Here is an 11,712-nt window from a genome sequence, read left to right as displayed (position 1 = left end):
GCTTTTAGTTCTGCTCAGGCAGACTGCTGTGTCAGAGATCACTTTCCCTCGCTTCTCTCTTTCTCTCTCTCTCTCCTTCTTTCTCTCTCTCTCTCTCACTCGCGCTCTCTCCCCCTTCATAAAGTATCAGTTGACACACTTTCCCAATCTGGTTCTGATCACTTAGCTTTAACTACTGTCTCTCTCACTCTCTCTTTCCTACCCTTCCTTTCTCTCTCTGTCTTTCTCTTGTGTAAATAAACATCTCTAAATCTCTGCACTGTCGCTTTTTTTTCCCATGTTGTGTTCCACGTGGTCATTGTTGGAGTTTCGAATGCGTGAGATTCCTGCTCATCTCTCGGGTGCTGTGTGTAGTCATGAAACAGAGAGCGAGAGAGAGAGAGAGAGAGAACTAAAGACTGTGTGAGAGAGACAGATAAAACATGCGAGACAGGGAGAGATATTGTGAGACAGAAAGAGAATAACAGAGGGAGGCTGTGTGAGGTGAAGAGAGTTTCTGATAGGGTGATGAACGTGAAGCTGGAAGTTGAAGGGATGATGATAAATGTCATCAGTGCCTATGCTCCACAAGCTGGCTGTGAGATGGAGGAGAAGGAAAGATTCTGGAGTGAGTTAGATGGTGGTAGAAGGTGAACGTAGGAATGAAAGATTGGTGATTGGGGCAGACTTTAATGGGCATGTAGGTGAAGGGAACAGAGGTGATGAGGAGGTGATGGTAGGTATGGTTTTAAGGAGAGGAATGTGGAAGGGCAGATGGTGGTAGATTTTGCTAAAAGGATGGAAATGGCAGTGATGAACACTTATTTTAAGAAGAAGGAGGATCATAGGGTGACGTATAAGAGTGGAGGAAGGTGCACACAGGTGGACTATGTGCTATGCAGGAGATGCAACCTGAAGGAGATTGGAGACTGTAAGGTGTTGGCGGGGACAGTGTAGCTAGACAGCATCGGATGGTGGTCTGTAGGATGGTTTGAGAGGTGAAGAAGAAGAGGAGGAGAGTGAGGACTGAAAGAAGAATAAGATGGTGGAAACTGAAGGAGGAAGACTGTAGTGTGAGGTTCAGGGAAGAGGTCAGACAGGAGCTCGGTGGTGGTGAAGAGGTGCTGGATGATTGGGGAACTACTGCAGAAGTGATAATGGAGACAGTTAGAAAGGTACTTGTCTATCTGGAAATAGAAAGGAAGACAAAGAGACGTGGTGGTGGAATGAGGAAGTGTAGTTGCAGCGATTGAAGCCCGATTGAGATGGTTTGGACATGTGCAGAGGAGGGACATGGGGTATATCAGTAGGAGAATGCTGAGGATGGAGCCACCAGAAAGGAGGAAAAGAGGAAGACCCAGGAGGAGGTTTATGGATGTGGTGAGAGAAGACATGCAGGTAGTTGGTGTGAAAGAGGCAGATGTAGAGGACAGCAGGGTGTGGAGACAGATGATCCGCTGTGGAGACGCCTAATAGGAGAAGCCGAAAAAAGAAGACGAGCACATCACTGTGTGAGACAGAGAAAGACTGTGTGAGAAACAGTAAAAGTGTGTGAGACAGAGAGAGAGACTGTGTGAGAAACAGTGAGACAGAGGGAGAGACTGTAAAACAGAGATAGACTGTGTGAGAAACATTTAGACTGTGTGAGACAGAGAGAGAGAGAGAGACCGTGTCAGAAAAGTGAGACCGAGAGAGACTGTGTGAGACAGAAAAAGAAACTTTGTGAGACAGAGAGAGAGAGAGACTGTGTGAGAAACAGTGAGACAAAGGGAGAGACTGTGAAACAGAAAGACTGTGAGAAACAGTAAAACTGTGTGAGACAGAGAGAGAGACTGTGTGAGAAACAGTGAGACAGAGGGAGAGACTGTAAAACAGAGAGAGACTGTGTGAGAAACATTTAGACTGTGTGAGACAGAGAGAGAGAGACCGTGTCAGAAAAGTGAGACCGAGAGAGACTGTGTGAGACAGAAAAAGAAACTTTGTGAGACAGAGAGAGAGAGAGACTGTGTGAGAAACAGTGAGACAAAGGGAGAGACTGTGAAACAGAAAGACTGTGAGAAACATTTAGACTGTGAGACAGAGACTGTGTGAGAGAGAGATAGAGACTGTGAGACAGAGAGAAAGACAGTGTGAGAAACAGTGAGACTGTCTGAGACAGAGAATGAGATACAGAATGTAGAGTTTTGTGTGTGTGAGGGAGACTGTGTTTACTTAAAAATTCCAGTGAGATTAAAGCTGGAATCTGGAGCGTCCTTGCTCTTATTAAACAGGTTCGGAGTGAAATACAGAGAGCTCTCGTGCAACACACACACACACACACACACACACACACACACACACACACACACACACACACACACACACACACACACAGGGGTTGAATATTTACCCCTAACTGCATGTGACATTGTTTAAATGGACAACGAATTGCCAACAATTACTCTTTATTTATTTATTTTTTATCCTTTTATCGTCTTATTTGATTTTGTGTAACTTCTGCAGAACAAGTCTATTCCTGTTTCTTCTCGGTTCCTGAAGTTCATAGGCAAGCTCGTCATGTTGAGGAACTGGAACATGCACCTGAAGCTCAAAGTAAAACTGAATAGGAAAACAGGAGTCCTGTAGGAATTATATTACAATACGCCTGGTTTGGCTAAAAGAATCGGGACACCTGACTTTTCTGCCCATATGTGGTTCCTCACCAAACTGTTTCCACAAACTTGGAGGCACACGATTGTACAGGACGTCTTTGGATGTGGGAGCATAAAACTTTCCCTTCACTTGAACTAGGAGACCCAAAACCTGTTCCACCATGACAATTGTGCACAAAACAGCTCCATGAAGATCTGCTTTACATGGGTGGAAGTGGAAGATCTTTTGACTGCACCCCAGGTCTCCTCACCTCACCTACATTGTGTAGCAATGAATTTCCACCAAAGTCTAGTGGAACATCTTTCCAGAAGAGAGGAGCTTACAATAACCGTGAAAAAGGACTGAATGTGGACTGGGATGTTAAAAAAACAACACAATCTTATGGTCCCTGTGTCCAGCCACATTGATCATTTAGTGTATAATACTGGTGTGATCTAATTTAATGACGTAGCATCTTATTGTACAGAGGAGCTCTTTGTAATTATGTGAGATTAATCATCCCAGATTAAATTTATTATTAATCGGACAAGACAAACAAAAATATTTGATGTTCTGCTTATTATAACTATATAAACGCAAATCAAAAGTATTTATGTATACAAGTGTACCGTATTTTCCGGACTATAAGCAGCTACTTTTTTCCTACGTTTTGAACCCCGCGGCTTAAACAACGAAGCGGCTAATTTATGCATTTTTCCTGGGTTTTTCGCAGTTTCACAAACTTCAAGCCAAAAAACTGAACCCCATAACATTAGACCAATGAAATTTCCGAACAGAAACGAAAAACCGCACCTCACCTGTGTTCTGAGCTGCACGGCATCAGGAAAAAAACTTCCTCCGGTGTTGATTTTTAAACGCACGACGATGCCAAAAGATAAACTCCGGAGAGAAATAGTTGTGAAAGGAAGGAGGAAGACAGTGAACAATGACTTTCTTGGTCGGCTACTGTTTAGATACAAGCCGTTGTAGCGCATTGAGTCAGGGTGAAGGGAGAGCTCGCTAACTCCAGTTACAACAGAAATCATATAAGCACAGACAGGTTTCCAAAACTTGTGCTTTTTTATTTTTCTTGGCAACAGCGTTACGGGTTAGTCAAAGAAACTTCGAAATGAGCATCAGAAAATAATAAGGACATATTCCTCAGTCTTGCACACATGCAGTAATACCGGAAAAATGTGGCGGCAGCCTATTCCCATAATACCGCTCTGCTCTTAAAGGAGCCACAACATATTTCACCCATTACACCGTGTAACAGACACTGTCTTTCATTAAAGCCTGTGTAAAGTTTATTAGTTTCAGTGTAGACACCTGCGGCTTATTTATGTTCAAAATAAACATCTTTGTCAAATTCAGTGCGGCTTATACAAGGGTGCGCTTAATAGTCCGGAAATTACGGTACTTTAAAAATAATGCAAAAGACACATTGAATTGAACCATCTTTAACTTAGGCACTTTAAAAGCTTATAGTGGCTTCTTGTTAAATGCAACTGCATTTTGCTGAGTTGTTTCTGTTAAAAACAAAAACAGTGTTTGAGTTTACAAGGTGAAGCAATTTGTGCAAGTCAACATTTGTATTGTATTTAATGATAATTGAAGCAGATGGCAAGTTGACAGCCGTGTTTAAAATAATCATATAAAATATAATACATTGTTTTGACAATTCTTGTTGAAAAGAATACACGGACATTTTGATATATTTAATAATTAAATGATATGTGCATAAATTATATACACAAACATTGAAAAAGAGAACGGAACGGAACGGAGAAACGCAGCGAGCAAACAGGTTTTATTAAAAAAATAAAAAATATGCAGAACTGATCCAGTGCGACTTTCCTGCAGTTATAAACAGTTTACACAATAACACTTCATTAAACTGCACTATTTACACATGATGAGGATTTTAGAGTTTTTGCTCACCGTACTTTCATCCCACACAAGCGCTAATTTACATAACATAGGTTGCAGTCTTCTTTGTTGTGTTTAATATAAAATAAATTGTTCCCATGCCTTGGGTGACTTTTCTTGCTGCCGCTTGACCCTGTGCTCTCCGCCAGTTTTTTCTTGCCCTCACGCTAACCTGTAACTCGAGCAGCACAACTGATCGATAACGGCATTGACGTATTTCATTATCGAGTTTATTGATTAGTTGTTGCAGTCTTACTTTATTACATTTTAATAACTTAAATAAATACATTCATTTTAAAGATTGATAGTGTACAAATTTCATAGTTAGTTTTGTGTTGAAAAATCTTTTTTTTATGAATTATAAATAAAAAATAAAAAAGTAATTTTTAATAATTTAACAGCAAATGTCAAAAGCAAAAAAAAAAGAAGCTGTTGTGTGTATTGGCGGGAAATTGTTTGCCAATCTGTAAAAATGGATCGTGCCTTGTATCCAGAGATGATATTTCTGACGTATCGTGCAAACCTTCTTTTAAATATTTGAGATTCTAGAAGATTTCAAATGAGAAAAGGATGCAAAAGTGAAGTGCGTGTGTACGGAAAAAGAAAGAGAAGAAGACATTGTTTCGGTCCTGATGAGCGCAGCACTGCGTCTGAATGATTTCCAGAGTGCGAACACAGCGAAGTCTCTCTGCCATGCTGACGTCTGGGTTTCTGCTATGTGTCTGCTGTTAGGTACCCAGCTGCTTCGCCTCACCTCGCTCCTCAGCGGGCTTCATCAGAGCGTCAGGTGATGGTATCTCTCTGGAGGATAGCGCACGTTCAGGTGCACACGCTAATGGGGCTGGAATGCGCTTTATTTTTAAACTGATGTGTGTAAACAGGGTATGCATGGGTATTTATAGAGCACCACCAGATTCTGTGATTGTGGTTCATAACACTGCTCCTGTAGACAAAGCCAGATCCATGAAGATACGCTTTCCATGGGTTGGAGTTGAAGGTCTGCTGCTATAGAGCTCCAACCCTCTCCTGCATCATTACCTGACTTTTACGTGCACCCTTGTGTCTGAACGAATCGCCACAAAATCTAGTGGAACATCTTCCCAGTAGAATGAAGGTTAAAACAGGAGATGGAGACTCCATGTGGAATAACGTTCAAAAACCTTTAGCCAATCCGTGCAGTTATACAGTATATTGTATAAAGTAGCGTGTTGATGTGATAGTGTTTTGTCTTCTTGCCCCACCCTCAGCTTTGTTTCTTCTCGGCGTGCGTGGGAAAGTCGTGATGTTTGCTCTGTAAGCAGCTGTAATATTTGCTGTTTTTGTTTACTGGACCACATCAAATATTATCCAAGCCTCGTAAAAACAACAACTCCACCTTCAGTCTATAATCTGCCCCTGGTGCTGTGGAGTGGAACCGAGGCATTTGGATTGCGTTCTGTGTTATTACAGCACCTTCAGCTGCTCCTGCAATAGCTTAGCTCATTTAATTATACACACACACACACACACACACAGTGTACATGTACAGAGCCAATGAAATGCAGTAAGCATCTAATCTGAAAGACTTAAGTGTCTTATTTATAATAAATAACAGTAGATAACTAGAGTATGAGGTTGATATCTACAGGGATGATGGTGATTAATGTACAGAAGGTGCAGTAGGTAATAATATATGGTGTAATAATATACTGTGTAAAGATTATGCATATACATTATAGTATAGTTATGTACAAGTATAAAAGTATGATACGTTATATACAGTGTAAATATGGGTGGAATGTACAGTAGTGCACTGATAAACGTGAGTTCTGAATGGTGCAAAAATGTGTAGTGGAGAAGCAGAGCAAAATACAAAGTGACCATGCAGTGTTGACATTGTGTGATGATCAGCCGTTCAGTGCAGTAACAGCCACAGAAAAAACGCTAGTCTGTTTGTGCGGCTCTGAGGCACCTGAAGCTTCCGCCCTAATAGGAGAAGTATGAATAGTCCTTGGTCGGGGTGAGAGGTATCTTTGATGATACTCCTCACACTTTGCGGTTAGCGTTTCTTGTGAATGTTGTTAAAGTTGGGTAGCTAAGAGATTCATTTGGCGGTTTTCACCACCCTCTAAAGGGCTTTCCGTTCTGAAGCAGTGCAGCTGCTGTAACACACTGAGATGCAGTTAGTGAAGATGCTCTCAATGATCAGGTTTAAAGAGTTCAGAGACCAGGTGAGATCCTCAGAGATGTGGACTCCAAGGAATTTAAAGCTGGGCTCGTTTTTAATCCACAATGATCTCTTGTGTCTTCTTGGTGTTGAGTTTCAGGTTATTGTCCTCACACAATGGTACTGGGTGCTGGATCTCCTCCCTGTAAGCCGTCTAATCGTTACCTCTGATCAGGCCTACCACCGTGGTGTCATCTGCGAACTTAACGATGCTGGTTGAGGCATAGGCAGGTACGCAGTCATGGGTGAAAATTGAGAATAGGAGAGGGGACAATACACATCCCTGAGGATCCCCAGTGCTGAGGTTGAGACTGGAGGAGACGACTGTGTTCAGTCGGACAGACTGTGGTCTATTCATAATAAAGTCCAGGGTCCCGTTGCAGAGATTTGTGCTGATGTCAAGCTGTTTCAGCTCCAAGATTAGCTTGGAGGGACTAATGGTGTTAAAAGCTGATGTCCAGGTGGGTCAGGGCAGAATGAAGTACCGTAGAAATGGTGTCTTCGGTTGACCTATGCGGGCGATATGCAAATTGGTATCGGTCCAGATTTGGTGGCGGACAGGCTTTAAGATGGGTGAGGACCAGTCTTTGTGATTACAGGGATGAGCACAATGGGACTAAAGTCACCAAGTTCTGTTGCAGCAGAGTGTTTTGGCACTTGAAGCAGGTGGGGACAGTTGCCTTTGGCTTTGCAGATTCCTCTCCTCAGATTGGCGCAGGCGACGCTGTAGGCCCTCCCGGTCTCCAGGTCTAAAGGCTGTGTTTCGTGCTTTGGGCAAAAGACTTTAAGCCAGATTTAACAGTCCTGATTGTGGGTTTCACACGTGTGACGACTGGAGATTACTTAGGCAGCAGGAACAACGAGAGATGGTCCGATTGTCCAAGGTGGGGGAGGGGTATAACCCGCTATGGACAAATTATGATAAACAAAATAAGTATCTTCACCTCTCATATCTTCTGTTCGGAGTAGTTCTTTTGTCACGTGACTAATATAATTATTGTAACAATGACAAGATCAGACTAAAAGAAAGCTGATCTATTACATGGTGTAGCGTCTATGGGAGTCGAACGACAGAAGAGTCTAGAAGAGTGGAGAAGTTAACTACTCGATTCTGTTTCCTGTACATGATCTACAGAGATTTTGCGACGCCTTAAACACGTGAGTTTTTGTAGAAAAATAAATCACTCTTTGAGACTCTTCTGAGTCACGTTACAGACTCGTTCATGAGCTACTCATCACTAAACACTTCTCGATCTGTACCGGAAATTTATTTTGATATACAATTTTTTTTGGTAAAATCTTAAGTGATATTTATAGTAAACCGATTAAATTGGCCCAAATTAAATTGATAAAATAAATGGAAAAATTGTATGCAAGTGTGTTGTTTACATTTAATATTTATTTATGTCATCATAACGTTGGTGATGACTGGAATTGGCAGCGATTTCGCACATGCGCTGTAAAATCGTATTTCCGGTACGATTCGAGTTGCCACAGAACCAAAAGAGGCGGGGCAATAAAAGCAATTAGATCTACACGTTTTAAATGTTTTTTAGCTTTTGTCCAGTAGGTGGTGCCGACGATAAATTCGGTTCCTAGCCTCAGGTCATGGGTATAAAGCAGTTTGCGGAGTTTTGTGTCGGTTTGCGACGTCGTTGCTGGGATACAGCCTCACGTCCTGTTTGGTGCCGTCACTTCCAGGTAGGTTGCACTGTTTGCTGGGGATTGTGAAGGTGACGTAGAAAACATTTAAGATAGTGGAAAATTTAGTTTGGTGGAAATGAGGTGCGTCGTATAGAAAAAGGGACTTTGGTGATACCTAGGTTTAAAATTGTACCAAATTTCACTACCTTTTTTCCGACATGAATTGATGGCTTAACCCCCTAATACACTTTATGAAGTTTTGGAACACCTGGCTTTCCCAGCTTGATGTGTTTCTTCCCCAAATTGGATGCACACAATTGTACAGGACGTTTTAGAAGCACCAACATGAAATTTTCCCTTCACTTGAACTAGGAGACTCCAACCTGTTCCAGCATGACAATTGTTCACAAAGCTAGCTCCATGAAGATCTGCTGTACATGGATTAGAGTGGAAGATCTCCTGCTATAGATCGCTAAACCTATAGAACAGGAATGAATGTGAATGCTGCGAGGACCCCAGGCCTCCTCACTTTATCTACACCAGTACCTGACTTTACATGCACCCTTGTGTCCGAATGGATCTCACAAAATAATCTAGAGGAACATCTTCCTGATTATAAGAGTAAACGGAGATGAAATGTGGAATTCGATTAACATTTGAATCCGATTCCAATAAAATCTCGAACACAGCACTGTCAAGCCTCACAGTGTGTGTGTGTGTGTGTGTGTGTGTGTGTGTGTGTGTGTGTGTGTGTGTGTGTGTGTGTGTGTGTGCGCGTGCGTGCATGTACACAATGACAAATCTATCCGTAACTCGGGACCTGAAAAGAACTACTGAAGCACAGACGGAGGAGAACAGCGAGAGTTCAGCATCAGCACATATTTAGAAATCAGCAAATTTTTTTTCCAGCCTGAAGGAAAAAGCCACAAGAGAACAACGTGATGAGAACATTCCTTTCTCTCTCCCTCTCTTTCTCTCTCACTCCGTTTTTCTCCTCCACATTAATCACGCCTGACTTCGTACGGCTCCAGCGTCTCAGCTTTATTTTAGCCTCACGCTCGCTTTTCTCGCCACGCAGGAAGTATTTACGGACACGGCTCCCGTAATGCACTCTTATCGATTGAACAAAAAGCTCAGATGAAGTGGTGATTCGTGCTCGATTTCCGCTCGCAAAGTATCACGCCTACTTTAGAACGAGTGGACAAAGGTTTGTGGACACCTGAGCATAAGTTGATGTGCTTTATGAACATCCCATTCCACATTTAGGCCCAATTTGCTGTTATAATTTTCTGTCCCTGCTCTTCTGGGAAGATGTTCCTCTAGATTTTGTGGAGGTTCTTTCAGACACAGGGGTGTTTGTAAAGTCAGGTACTGATGCAGGAGGCCTGGGGTCCTCACAGCGCTCACATTCAGCTCTATAGCAGGAGATCTTTTACTCCAACTCATGTTTCTTCATGGAGCTGGCTTTGCTTGCATGCTTTGAACAATTTTGGGTGAACCACATATGGCTCCAAGCATCAGGTGTCCCAATTCATTTGGCTTAAGCGTGTACTTAAGAAAATGCTTTACGGGGATCTCCGACCCCAACGTCAGCTCACCTACATCAGTACCTGACTAAACATCTTCCCAGAAGTGTGGGGACCGAACATTATAACAGCAAATGCAGTCTGAATGTGGAATTTAATGTGGATGTTAAAATAAAAAAATAAAAGTGCATCTCATGCTTAGGTGTCCACAAATCCTTTGCCCAAATATTCACATGTTCCAACGTAGGCGTGAACTTTAGGGTAAAAGGTTTGGCGAAGAACCACAGATGGTTGGAAAGGTTTGGGTGTCCGAATACTTTTGGCCGGGAATGGGAATTAAGAATAAACAGAACCTTAAAAGGCTTTAACAAAGTGCTTTCCTATGAAAATTGAGTTTTTTTTTCTAGAGCATTTAGAGAAATGTATCGGTGCTAAAACGAGTCGTGAAGGAGGAGCTCTGGTCCCACATCACATGATCCCATAGGAATTCCCAACAAGCCGAGTAAAAAGGTACTGAAGCTCATCTTGGCACAGCCCGGCTAAATTGAGAGCGATGTCCATTCAGTGAGAGAATGTCTCATTGTGTGGACCACGGACTGTGTGTGTGTGTGTGTGTGAGTGTGTGTGAGAGAGAAAGAGAGAGATAAAGAAGAGAGAGTCTGAGTCACTTACTATAACAGGGTCTATTGTTTTCGTAAGAAAGCGCCGTGTTCATCGACATCCAGAGCTGCAAGAGTTCCTCTCTTACTTCCTGATGCCAATCAAATCAACAACAGCGACCAATCCGACTGAGATGGTGGTCCAGTACTTCATTACCCACTATACACAGTTCAAGACTCCGATAGCACCAATCTGCCACTCTTGGGCCCTCGAGAAAGGCCCTTAACACTCTCTGCTCTGGGAGGGTTATGAGCTGGGATATGTGGAAATCTTGTTTTCTCTTGTTTGTTGCTCAGAAAGAATAAAAATCCTTTTTCACTTTTTCCTCCCTTCAATATTAAATAAAAAAGACGTAATTTACACCTGCAGATCAATAAAGGAATAAACGCATCGTACTTGGACTTTAGCTCTTTACTCTGTATCAGTCTGATATCAGAGAGACTCGTCTTTCCTCTGATTATGTTACTCCGCTTCGTATCGTATTATTCATGTTATTCATCATATTATTATTAGATGTTGGATTAAATGTTGGATTGGCTGCTAGATTGGATGCTGGATGTTGGATTGGATGTTAGATTGGCTGCTGGATTGGATGCTGGATGTTAGATAGGCTGCTAAATTGGATGCTGGATGTTGGATTGGCTGCTAAATTGGATGCTGGATGTTGGATTGGCTGCTAGATTGGATGCTGGATATTGTATTGGCTGCTAGATTGGATGCTTGATGGTGGATTGGCTGCTAGATTGGATGCTGGATGTTGGATTGGTTGCTAGATTGGATGCTGAATGTTGGATTGGCTCCAAGATTGGCTGCTAGATTGGATGTTGGTTTGGCTGCTAGATTGGATGCTGGATATTGGATTGGATGCTGGATATTGGATTGGCTCCTAGATTGAATGCTGGATGTTGGATTGGCTGATAGATTGGATCTTGGATTAGTTGATAGATTAGATGCTGGATTGGCTGCTAGATTGGATGCTGGGTGTTGGATTGGATGCTGGATTGGATGCTAGATTGGATGCTGGATTAGCTGCTAGATTGGATGTTGGAGTGGATGTTGGATTGGCTGATAGATTGGATGCTGGATGTTGGATTGGATGTTGGAGTGGATGTTGGATAGGCTGCTAGATTGGATGCT

General features: G+C 42.3%; 1 protein-coding gene across 2 annotated transcripts in view; it reads left to right on the top strand.

The window, feature by feature from the left end:
- Positions 1–11,712, top strand: part of mpp7a (MAGUK p55 scaffold protein 7a) — a 93,978-nt gene that overhangs the window by 1,567 nt on the left and 80,699 nt on the right. The window contains exon 1 of one of the 2 annotated variants that reach the window (XM_046852964.1): positions 6,281–8,446. The exons of the other annotated variant lie outside the window; for it this stretch is intronic. The gene's annotated coding sequence lies outside the window, so the exon portion shown is untranslated. Of the gene's footprint in view, positions 1–6,280; positions 8,447–11,712 lie in introns of those variants that run through there. 2 annotated transcript variants of the gene reach the window in all.

The sequence above is a fragment of the Silurus meridionalis genome, chromosome 7 (genome assembly GCF_014805685.1).
Source record: "Silurus meridionalis isolate SWU-2019-XX chromosome 7, ASM1480568v1, whole genome shotgun sequence".
NCBI classification, from domain to species: Eukaryota; Metazoa; Chordata; class Actinopteri; order Siluriformes; family Siluridae; genus Silurus; species Silurus meridionalis.
Note: the sequence above shows the minus strand (reverse complement) of the source record. Positions and strands in the feature narration are given on the sequence as shown.